General features: G+C 42.7%; 1 pseudogene; it reads left to right on the top strand.

Moving 5' to 3' along the window:
• The first annotated feature begins 5,602 nt into the window (after positions 1-5,602).
• Positions 5,603-9,927, top strand: LOC148135728 (uncharacterized; annotated as a pseudogene).
• Positions 9,928-13,144: the final 3,217 nt, after the last annotated feature.

The following is a 13,144-nucleotide window of genomic DNA, read 5'->3' as shown; positions in this document are numbered from 1 at the left end:
TAAACAATCCTTAGATAAGAACATGGATGATTTTGGGATAGTGTAGGAGGACGAGGTGAGAATAGTTCACAAGTCGGCGCCACATCGAGGGCCGAAGGGCCTGTTCTACGTTGTATTGTCCTGTGTTCCATGTTCTTGAACAGCGAAGACGACCCAGAAAGGTCTGCAAACACGACATTCGACACCCGCAGACGACTCCCATGGTCTAGATTTGAAAATTAATTTGCTGTTAATTTAGAAGGCCTTTTATCGGATAAGTATATTGTTATAAAGTGGGATTGTGGACAACAAACCTTTAAGAGCAGGAGGTTTACAGTTGTAGACAGTTGTTTAATATTCTCTTTTGAAGTTGTTTTTAAATGGTGGAATTCGGTATTTCTCTGTTACTCATACAGCAATAAATGACGAGACGAGGTGAGCTTTCCTGTTTATTTAGTTTCATTAGCAAAAGATGTCGTATCACTTGTCATGTCAGTAAGTGTTTTTCATCAACTTTACAATATTGATATCAGTAATACGGTTATTATTGCAGCATAATTTGTATCTTTCGTAGTGGACAATCATCTGGGTTTACTGTGATTCTTGATACTTCCTGCTGTGACTCCCACCCTGAATGCCGTTGGCCTCTCAGTGTCCTGCGCTGAAGACTTCGCCTCCATTATCAGCACAAACCAATCACTACGAAGGCTGCACTTGAGTAATAATGCACAGGGGATTCACGAGTGAAACTGCCATCTGCAGTTCTGAGCAACACAGCTTATAAAATGCAGAAACAAGCGTTATTACCGAACTCTGTAACGTAGTTTTTAATAAATATTGTCTATCATTATGAATATGCACAATATTGTCATCATTGAACACTTTTAAAAACTTTAATTGGTTATTTCGCTCTCCCAACACCAGTCTTCAGGATCTTTTTTTCTCTCAGCTTCTGATGTGGATGATCTTGCCTCTCATCTCAATCCAGCTGATCAGTGACAGTATTGATCAAATACCCTCCCAGACACATGACTTCAAATATAAGTTCAGGTCTAGGCATCCTTAACGTATCTGGAGGGATATCGGTCTGGTCCATAACAAACTGATACTTCGACCTGAGTACTGGGAAAGGTGATGGTGTAACAGGAGAGTGCAATCGGAGGTGACGACTGAGTGGTATTAAAGCTGGTCTGTTGTCCTCACTCATTCTGCAGGGTGAATCTGAGAGCGAAACTCAATATTATTGGATTTAGAAGACAACATTTTCCTCCAGTATGAGGGTAAAATAACTATATCTTGAGTCCATGTATGGACAGGATAGAGACAGGATTCATTCAAATGAGGTACATCCCAATATGCAGTGAAGACCAGTTCCAAATGTCTAATGTTTCTCTGTGAATTGCCCCTCAGTCTCGTGTACCTAGTTTTGGTGAGCACAAACATACACAACATGGCGATGAGGCTGCCACTGTTCTGCATTGATAATGAGGTTCTTCAACATTTCAAATAATAATCCACGACCCGTGTATGCATTTTCAGCACATTTGTCTACATCCCCTTAAGATTACTTAAAGTCCTGGAATGCCTGGATGATGGAATGCGTTGTTGCTCATATGTCAAGAAGTACGCTCTGAAAGGCTGGAGGATAGATCTTCTAACCACTCTTTTTTTTCTAATGTGGGAGGAAAATTGAAAACAGGGAATTATAGACTTGTTAGCCGGACATCAGTCACGAGGGAAAAGATTAGAGTCACAGCTGGCTGTTTTAAGAAGTGAGCACCTTAAAAAATTGTGATGAATCAGCTCACATTTCCAAAAGGGAAATAACACTTGGCACATTCACTGGAGTTTTGCTTTAAGGATGTAACCATTAGAGATGCTCATGGAAATCGGTTATTTGAAAAGGCCTCTCATAAGGTACTGCAGGAGTGGTTTGGAAGCAAAACTGAAACATGTGTCACACACTGGCGTGGGGAAAGAATGGGCTGACAGACAGGGAACGAAATGTGGGAATTAACTGGGTATTTTATGTCAGACACCTTTTGACGATTGTGGTAACGTTGAAATCAGTGCCAGGACACTACGGATCAGGAATAGGACCTAGGCTACTTACAGTAATCATTCATGATTAGCGGCAAGATCTTAAAATCATCTCTTCACTTTACCGAAACACAAAGATATGAGGAGGATTTAATAATGCTTCAGTGTGGTTTGTGCACGTTGAGTGAGTCGTGAAAGGCATTGCAGCAGGTAAAGTATTATGTGGATCAATGTGAGGTTTTCGAAACAAAAGCAGAAAGGTGGGTTATTATCTGAGCGGTAATTGATTTGGAAAGGAGGGAGCTGCCACAAGACCTTTTTAGCCCTCGTTCACCTGGGATAAAAGTCAGCAATTCAGGAGCAGTGGGCGGTGATGTAAGCAAATGGAATGATGACTTTCATCGCGAGAGGATTGGTGCACAGGAGCGGGTATGTCTTGCTCCAACTGGAAAATGTTGCACTGTTTGGTGCCCTTACACTAAGAAGGATTTCTCGAGATGGGTGGAATGCAACAAATGTTCAGCAACGGCACCCATAAGGTTGCATGACTGATGAACGAAGAACTCACTTTGAACTTATCCGAGTAATGGGGTGATGTATTAGAAATCTACAAAAGTTTGATGGGACTAAATAAGGTAAATATGGTAAGCATGTTCCTGATGACTAGGGAGTCCAGACCAAGTGTCACCAGCTGAGGAAACAGAGTGGGCCATTTGAAACTGAGGTAAGGGGAAATGTCTTCACCCAGAGACAATACAATAATACTTCATTGTGCAAACATGCATACGCAGACCCACTGGTTTAATTCAATTGTTCGTGGAATTATGTTGCTGTTGACAAAATATAAGGAGAGAAGTGCATCACTATGCTTGACACGTATATTTGATGAGATTGATTTGAAAATTTTCAGTGACTATATAAAAAAGTAATATCAGTTAGATGATTCAATTAACTCAAGCGAAGACTGATTCACTGAATGAGCACTTGGTAGAGCCGATTGCCAGAAAAAATGCATTGAAGATAGGAACAGTAGCAGCCTATTCAGTCTTCTGAGCCTGCTCTGTCATTCAATATAATCGTGGTCGCACGCTCAACTCAGTCCTCGTTCCAGATTCACCACGTTTCCTTTAATCTTAAAGACCGGAAGGAATGTATTTCACTCTTTCTACAAGATACATAAAGTTTTGACCACAGATTGTATGGCCGAGAACTCCACACGCTCGCCGTTCTCTGGTTAAGGACGTTTCTTGTCATCTCAGTCCTAAACGACCTAAATTGTATCAGAGAAAGAGAGAGAGAGAATACAAATTTGTCTGGCAGGAGTTAGACCGCTGCTGTAGAACCAATGTAGTCCGGCAGTCTTCAGAATACTCAGGGTACACCAAAGCAATTCCTAAGTGCGAAAATTTCAAGGAACAGTTGACTGTGGATTCGGGAGATCAGCATCAATGTTAATATATAGAGATCTCATAAAAGGCAGTAACTAATCAGCTTAATCAAATAAATTCAGATACTCTTCAAAATGAACCAAATCGAGTTGTGTTCGCTGAGCAAGACATTTTCAAACGGTAATCAGGGTAACTCTTGACGATATGGAGGCTTGTGGATGCGATACAAGTTGGAGTATCTGTAAGATTTCTGTTGAAAATAAAAGTGCATCACCTCCATATCAAATCTTTGAGACAAAAATCAAATGAGTTGCTTGCCGTATGAGGAAAATCAAACCAGTCAGTATCCTTACCGTTCAGAAGTCAATGGTGACTTCATGTAAACACAGATGATCTGAGCAGACTGGACTCAGTCCACTGGGAGAGGATATTTCCTATTGTGCGGAAATGTAGCAAAATGGTCAGAGTTGAAAAAGAGTGGTTGGACATTTCAGATAGAGACGAGGAAATGTTCTTCTCTATTCAGGCTGAAGCTCTCGTGCAACTCTTGTATCAAAACAGAGTGGGCGTAGAATGTTTCAATACTTCCACGGCAGAGTAAGGTAAATCCTCCGTGTGAATTGCAACGAAATCAGGGGTACGCACATTGCAGAGCTGAGGTATAAATTATATCAGCCATGCTCTTATTGACGTCTGGAGCAGGCTTAAAGAGGCGAGAGGCCTGCTCTTGTACAATCCTTGTAGATTTGTGAGACCAGCACAACGAATTGTTGCACTAACTGAAATAGGTCTTCTTTGTTGAAAAAAGGAGCGATATTAAGTGATATCCATTATTACAAGTAAATCGTCAACCTCCTGTGAAGCTGATCATTGATTCACCATGATAGAAACCAAATTGTAAATCTAAACAGGGTGAACTATCAAGTTTGCAGCATATTCAGTACCACTGAATTACTTTAACGAAAGGTCAGGCTTCTTTCAGACAGACAAGCGACTTATTTAATTTTGGGGGAAGTTTACTCATGCTGGAGGTCTGTTTAAACTATGTTTCAGTTTAACTATCCTTGAAAAAAAAATCAGGACAGAGTTTTTTTTCTCTCTCTCTTCCTCTCTTCTTCCCCATCAATATCTATCTTTTTTACAGTCTTCCCTTGTAGCAACTGTGAGCTTCTGAACTTAGAATCATAGAATCCCTACATTGTGAGGCATTCGACGAATAAGTCCACACCGACCCTCCAAAGATTAACCCACCGAGACCCATTCACCCGGCCCAATTACTAGATTAGATTACTTAAAGTGTGAAACCAGGCCCTATTCCATATACACCAGATTAATGTACACATTAATCTACACATCCATAAAAACTTAGCATGGCCAATTTTCCAAACCCGCACATTCTTGGATTTTGGGACAAAACCAGAGCACCCAGATGAAACCCACACTGACACGTCCAGAACGTACAAATTGCACACAGACAGTTGCCTGAGCTTGGATTTGAACCAAGGTTTCTGGCGCTGTAAGACAGCAGTGCCATCTACCGAGCCACTATGTGTCTCCTAAATGTCCCTTCATGGGAGTACAGACACAAGCAGTTTCACGCCTGACATTGAAGTAATTGACGCATGTGCTGCTGTATCAATGAAAGACAGAAATAATTCTAATTAATTTGAGGTGTTACAGGTTGTATTTAGTTGCCTTCAAATTATGGCAGTACATTTTCAGACAGAGCATTAACATTCGTGCACAAATGAGGGCGAGACAGAGAGACACAGAGACAGAGAGAGACATAGATACAGAGAGATAAAATTTTGATTCAGAATATATTGGCATTCACTTTCTGCCCTACAGAGAGCACTGTTGATCAGCGGATAAGCCAAACTGTTTGCTTCCAAGCTGCGAAAGTTTATGAATTTCGGGAGGAAACGTTGTTATGCCTTTTGAGGTAAATATAGTACTAAGGTTTAAAGTCAGCTTATTCAAAGATCTGTTTTCTTGAGCGACTAATATTCACCCTCAGTGGATCCTAATTGTGTCACTGGAGGGTTGCCCTCTTTCCTTAATAAGAGGCAGTTTTCAGCGTGTTATCCCACAATGTCAGTGAGAGCGTGATCTTCAACACGAACAGGGATTAGCTGCTCCAGAAAGAACGAGAGCAGAGATAGGATCTGAGAATGGGAGATTGGACAGTTGTGACAATGGATACGGATTTATCCTGGTCTCTCTACGCTCTTTCTGCGGCGACTGTGTCAGACTTTTGGTTCGCAAGCTTGATTTTCGTGATCCAGTATTTTTCGTACCCAATCCTGGCTTTTGTTGGAGTCATTGGTAAGTCTCCCATTCAGCTATTGATTGTTTAACAAGAGTGTATTCCTGATCATTCGTTATGTCACACTCCCTGCTCATTCGTTGTGTCACATCCCCTGCTAGCGTTGTTTCGATTGAGACTCAGTGATTTTTTGATTCCTACCTTTAATTTCCTGACTCAGTTATTGAACCCACGAGACAAGCCTCATATAAGGTCTGCTCGTCCTGAGGATGCTTATCGTTCCAACAAGAAACTGTGCAGGAATTAAGATGTTCTCTGGCTTTTTTCCGTCTGCTGCTTCGGAAATGCATTCACAAATGTCCTATCTAAATTCGTCTTTCCATATGAATAAACACCACATGCCCATTCCCAACTTTGCCAACAAAAGCACGCCACTCATTTCCGTGTTTTGAAAGTTTCTACGGATTGTTCACAGATTGGCCTATCAGTTTCTTGATCGCTGAAAAACTATATCTGAATAGTCAAAAATATTTTAATGATCCGAGTTACTATCTCAGCCTCCTTATTTCTTTGAGCGATGGCCAACACTTCGGATTTTGGCTGCTATACGAAAGAAAAACTAGTCCACTCTGTTAAACCTCTTTTTATATCAAACATTCTGTAGTAGTGAGCAACATCCTGATCAATCTTCTCTGCACTCTCTCCCGTGTACCTCCTCCTCTCAGTGGATTTCGAACGCTTCTTGAGTGGATGGTCCAAAAATGGTCCATGCCACTGCATATATATTTTTGCATTTTGAGCAGGAAATTAGGAATGCTTATGTTGAGAAGAATTCCTCTGGGCAGCTCTGAGAGACTGAAAAGTCACAGAAACTAACTAGCCCGCTGAATTTATTTATCTTTCTTCAGGATGTCAGATAACTTTGCAGAAAGATGTCCCTGAGTGATTGAAATGTTACACTGCAGTTAATTTTTGTCTGGAGAAGGATTCAACGATCTACTCTGCCATGGTTGGGCAACAGTTTCTCATCTAAAGTGGAATTTGGAGTGTGGCAAAACTTGATTCGTGTTTTGTTAGTAAATGGGACACGACGGGTTAGTGGGAATATCGGTAACTGATTATTCCTAAGAGTAGGTCGAGACTTGGATTCAAAGCCTGCCTTTCGAGAGAATGGGATTTGACTTCAACGAGAACAAAATCTTGAACATAGAGTCTAATGATGGTCACGAATCCATTTCAATTGTTCGAGCATTTTTAGTGTAGGGAAATCTGCCATCGTTATCTGGTGGGGCTTACATATGACACCAGACGCACAACAATGCTGTGGATCCTCAAATGTCCTCTGTGCAACAAGGAATGGGCAGAATATTTTCCCCTGACCACTGCTACCTACATTGCATGTTTAAATTAAAACAAAGGGAGTGCATAAGCACGCAGTGTTGTTTCTACTTTGGTCCGTAAGTGAAAAATGTTTAAATCCAGAATCCTCTCCAGAATTATGTTTGTCTCCCAATTCTACGTCTCTTCTAAAGCCTGAAGTCTTCAGTCAATACTTCATTTTCCATTTTGTACTGAATAATTTTACATTTCCTTCGTTTTCTTTAGTTCTACTTTAGTTAGCCACTACTTTTGCCACTAAGAATATCTGTATACTTTTACCTGTTTGAGATATCTTATCGATTTGAATGAAAGCATGAGAATTCAAGGACACTAATGTTTCTTAAATTGCACACATCCCTCTCACTGCATAATCCTGCGCTTCTCCATCCTATCCTTTAACTCCTTATACCATTGCATTACATACTTCCCTGATAACTTATGCCGTAGCTGAGCAATACAACTATCTTGACGCTTCACACTGCTCTATTACTCTGTTATTCCTTATCACGGTTAGCTCTGCTGCCAATTGATACTTCCCTGGCAATTACAGCTCTGTTCTCACTCTATGTTCCCCGACCTCTTGCAGATCAGTGGTAAATCTATGTACACCTAGTACTGCTGGCACTTCCATCAGTCTCAGGACCTTATGACCTCAGACCCTCCATCACTTGCTGCTCCATTGTGAGTCTGCTCTTCCCATCACTTCCAAGTCCGCCACGTCTCAGCTCCACTGTCAATCCCGGTTTCTCCAAATCCCTCCCCGATTCTCTCTGAGCACTGAATCTCACCTCTATCTTCTGCATTATGTACTGTATTAAGTATTCTATACATTGTATTGTCCAATTCTCCCTCTCAAACTAGCGTACACAAACACACGCTCACACATGCACACAAACACGTGAATTCAGACACACACAGATAGACAGAGGGGATGACTCGATTTTGCAACAAAACTGTAAGAAATTTTCAAACAGTGTTTGTGTTTTCGGCAATTGTATAGCATATTTCAGTCTCACACTGTTTATATCCTCAATATTATGGAATATTAAATAATGATCAAGGTCTATTCTGCGATGATCTAATAGTGACAGATTCGTACATGAGCTTGTGCATATGTACCTGTTGGTATGAGGAGTGACGAAATTAGATTAGATTACTCACAGTGTGGAAACAGGCCATTCGGCCCAACAAGTCCGCAAAGACCCTCCGAACAGCAACCAACCCAGACCTATTCCATTAAATTTATCCTTTCATCTAATATTACGGTGTCGTACAGCATGGCCAATTCACCTAACCTGCACATTTTTGGACTGTGGGAGGAAACTCCACACAGGCAGTTGCCTGAGGCCGGATTTCAACCCGGGTCTCTGGCGCTGTGAGACAGCAGTGCTAACCACTGTGCCACCGTGCCGCCCTAGCACGGTGGACATACCACTCTTGGGTTGAGGTGAACAAACCCAGAAGCCATCAACACCAAGTCTTCGTCCAATAAACTTATTTCATGTCACAAGCTTTTGGAGTGCCGCCTCTTCAACAGGTTGAGGGAACGAAGGGTCGACACAACAAAATATTGTGATTTCAGATGAACTGCTTGGAGTGTAACCTGCTGTCTTACAACTTACTGTTTGAGGAGAGAGTTCTCCCTGTCGTTTGAACTCATTTAATAAAAATCAGACAATGTCATTTTGCAATTCAGATGCAAACATTTCTGTTGATGAGCAAATGCATAAATCTCAAAAGATTTTCAATCAAACTAATGTCTTCACCTATCAGCTGATGTCTGATTTTTTGTTTCCTTTCCTTCTTTTCAGCTAATGCAATAACAATTTTCATCCTGATTCGCAGAAACTGCGGGCTATCTAGATGTATCACTCAATACCTGTTGGCTATGGCTATTGCTGATCTCTCCGTCATTATTATTGATCTGATATTGAGGCACATGCCAATTACTTATTCGATTTATGCCCTGATGTTCCTCGATATGTGTAATATCCACGCTGTCCTGGTATATGCAGCCACTGACTGTTCTGTCTGGTTCACAGTTATTTTCACCTTTGATCGATTTATGGAAATTTGTTGCCAGAAGATGAAAAGTAGATATTTCAGCAAGGAAACGACGACTGTGGTTCTGGCAACAGTGACTGTGACAAGTTGTGTAAAAAATATGTTCTGGTATTTTATGTTTGACGTTTGGTATAGGAAGGATAACTCCCCTGGTTTTGTTTGGTAACATCTACTGGTCAGTGGTCTGGAGTTTATGGCGCAATTGAACTCATTTTTGTTGTTTTAAATCCATGTGTTCCATTTGTCCTGATATTGTTCCTTAATGTTTTCACGGTCAGACATATTTTAGTGACCAGCAGAGCCCGCAGGCGACTCCGGACTCAGAGCAACGCACAGGCTACCAGAGACCAAGAAATGGAGAGTCGAAGAAAGTCTATGACCTTGTTGTTCCTCCTCTCTGCCAATTTTATCCTCCTATGGTCACTGCATATGTTTTTTTCCGTCAGCTGGCGGCTGGAATCTATGTCGATAACGAATCTAAATCCACCCATTTATGTGCAAGAATTGGGTTTTGTCCTGCAGCTTCTCAGTTGCTGCACCAACACTGCAATTTATACCGCGACCCAAACTAAATTTAGACAGCAGTTAAGAAAAGTGCTGGCATATCCATTTACTCAGATTTATCAATTAACCAGATCAATTTATTAATCTATCCTTTCACGATTCTCTTGCAGTTCTGAAAATTCCAATAGATATCACATTGCAGGTGGGCTTGTTGCTAAGGACAATTGCAGGACACATTTTCCTGATGACCAAAAAGGGAAAGTCCCGAACCAGGGATCACAGTCAGAGAATAAGGACTTGGAATGAGATGGGGTAAATGTCCAGAGACAGAGTGCAGGAGTCTGTGCAAATCTGTGCCACAGCTGCAAAATATTCTATGTTTTCAAAGAGGAGTTGGATTTAGTTCTCAGAGCAACGGTTAGTGCGGGAAATATTGAGTTGCATGACCCGCTATGATTTTATACATTTTATTACCTGTTACGTGGCGTCGCCCTACAGTCCCCTAATTTTCCACATCCTTTACTTCTGATGGTCTATGGAAACATCCCTCTGGAGGACGGGGTCATCAAAGTTATCTGGCGTCAATGCACCCAACCGACAGGACTGCGTAAGCAATTTGATGGGGATTGACTCATCTCTCAATGGACTGTTTCATCTCTGAGTGATTCCCTGTCGAAACGTGAGCAGTGTCGGTCGGCTGAGGGGAGGGGTGCATTGCATGACATTAAATAAAAGAATATCATTACACAGAGAAGGATAGAGTCTCAGACTTTGAATCATGACTTCCTCATTTACTCACTCAAAGTATGTACCATTGCAGAGAGGCCGTGTCAATAAGTCAAAGTACCAACGCAGAGATCTGCTGGGCAGGCGCCTTGGAGCTCACTGGAGTTCAGTTTTCGACTCCCCAGCTGTATTAGAAAGTGACTACCTCTGACTTGCCCCCTGCTGCTTATTCCCACTCCCCAGGATCAAAGAATTGATCCAAAGACACCTTACACAGTGGGGTCGACCCTTAGCTTGAAATCCTTGAATGACAGGGTCAAGTCGTACAAACAGCCCCTACACTTACCCATGAAGAAGAGTTGTCGCCTTTTCGTGTTTAACCAGAGCAAAATGAAATATCAATAAATAAAATTACTCTTCTCCAACTGATTCCAACAGTCTATTGCACAAGCGAGCGCAGATTAGTAAGCTGACAGTGCTGAGCTCCTCCAGAAGGTAACTTCTTCCTGAGGAGCTGCTCCCACACCTGGATTGGAGCTGAACGGGGACAGTGCCCCGCTCCAGTTTAGAGTGGCTTCATTCCTGGAGCACCAGTCAACCCCGGAGCCCAAAGTACTCAATGCTGTCGCCATCCACTCCCGTCTGCCCTTGGCATTTCAAATCGCCTCTTTATAACGGTAGGATGTGTGTGTGTGTGTGTGTGTGTGTGTGTGTGTGTGTGTGTGTGTGTGTGTGTGTGTGTGTGTGTGTGTGTGTGTGTGTGTGTGTGTGTGTGTGTGTGTGTGTGTGTGTGTGTGTGTGTGTGTGTGTGTGTGTGTGTGTGTGACCGAAACAAGCTAAGAGATTAAATGGTTGATTCTGACACAAAACAAAATATTGCATGATCGTTTTCCTTTGAAACATTGTCGCACTATAAAGGTTCAAGCAGCAAGTTACAACTGGCAATGGGTGCCCTCTCTCTATAATGTGTTCATACATCTGATTGCAGTACTGCCACATTTCAAATTTTCGGGTCACAACATGTAAATGTCAAATTGGTCTGTTGGAGTAGTTACTCTGAAATTTTAAAACCGGTGCTGTTGGTGAGTCCTGGTCACTACAAAGCTTCCAAGACGCCCTGTTCTGTCTCGGACCCAATGAATATTACATTGTTGGCACAATGTTCTGCACCGTTAACATTGTTGACATGTTGCCACTGATCGGACTAAATCTCACTGCAACTTTTCTGACGCAGCGTTTCAGGCAGATGTCTCGATGAATGCTTTGACCATCTCATAGGTCTTCATGAATAAACGCATCTGGATGAATACCGGCTGAGAAAACGTGATCATAACTGATGGGGGTGGGGGGGGGGGGTGGGAGGAGGGGGGCGACGCCACCGAACCATTAAAATTGCAGGAGATGGCTTGCTTGAGAGAGCAAGATCTCCTGACGATAATATGCACGGACGACAGCACCTGAAAACAAATGGCACACGGGACCAAGGACGCTAACTCAATTTCTCTCCCTCTCTCCACAAATGCTTGCAAACCTGTTCAGTTTCTCCAACGTTTTCTGCCTTCTTATCAGATTTCCAGATGTTCTTTGTACTGCTTTGACTTGATGAACGTTTGCCTGTGAATTTCAGGTGAAAAGCAGGCTCTGTCAAAACCAATTGCACGAGCAGGGTGGTGGGAATGATGGAAGCAAGAGCCCCGGAACGGGCGTGCTGAAAACACTCCCCTCGACATGTCTTCCCTCCTGTGTAACAGTCGAAAGATTGCCACGCAAGGCAACAGTGTCCAGCCAGATACAGTAGTGAGAGATATAACAGCAAGGAGGACACCTTCATGGTATGTCCATGGAATCATAAAGGGTTGCAGAAAATGCCACCCTCCCCTGCTAAATTTCACAAATTTGCCCCGAATGCATAATGATATGTGAATGAGCACCTGATCCCTCTTTTCAGCCGAGTTGGATCCGAATTCCACTAACCCGCTCCCTTGGAAATGGGTTCCGACAAGTGACACGGTCATTAGCACACACCGCCCCCACTCCCGTCCAGTGGATTACTCCCCTTGGCAAAACCATTGTCATTTGAGCGGCAATTGGAGACTGATTGAGACCACCCTACCATCTTTGCACTTTGAAGGGTCTGATCATCTGTCTGCGTGTCTCTATCTCACACACACACACATTTATCCAACTGAACTGGTTTCTGATTCAAAAAGAGAAAACATGATTGTGCTGAAGAAAAGTGGCTGGTCCTGAAATGTCGACTCTGCCTCTCTCACGCACGCGCACATCTCTCTCCCTCTCTCTTCACAGACCTGCTGACTTACCTTTGCCATTTCAGGCTTCCAACAAGATGATTCTCATTTTCACATCCAATCACTTCCTGGCTGCCACGAAATTTCAGAACGGGCCCCTTCCCCAACTGCTAGGACATGGGCTGCCTGAGCAATTGGATGTCTGAGTTCCTCACAGTTGTTGGTTAACATTAGGTAAAGCGCTGTGTGGGCGAAGGGCAGTGGAGAAGATATTCACGGCCAAGTGAAAGAGATGGCGGTGGTGATGGGCGAAGATTTGTGGTTGAGTGGTGTCCTCATGTTGCCCAACTTCTTGTATCAGAGAGGAGACCGCCATGACCAGCGCTGACCACCTGCCACTTCCACCTTCGGACTAGATGTACGACAAATCCCATCGGGGAGCCAAACTCTGGACCATCTCGAGCAATATCAAGTAAAAGCTGCGAAGGGAGAAATGAAATCAGCTTATGATGGATCCCAGATCCCATCCCGAACTCATACGTAAGAAG

This window comes from Chiloscyllium plagiosum, unplaced genomic scaffold (genome assembly GCF_037043375.1).
Source record: "Chiloscyllium plagiosum isolate Xiang-an unplaced genomic scaffold, Cpla_swu_hap1 HiC_scaffold_48, whole genome shotgun sequence".
Classification (NCBI taxonomy): Eukaryota; Metazoa; Chordata; class Chondrichthyes; order Orectolobiformes; family Hemiscylliidae; genus Chiloscyllium; species Chiloscyllium plagiosum.
The sequence above is the reverse complement of the archived record's forward strand: the minus strand, read 5'-3'. Positions and strand labels throughout refer to the sequence as shown.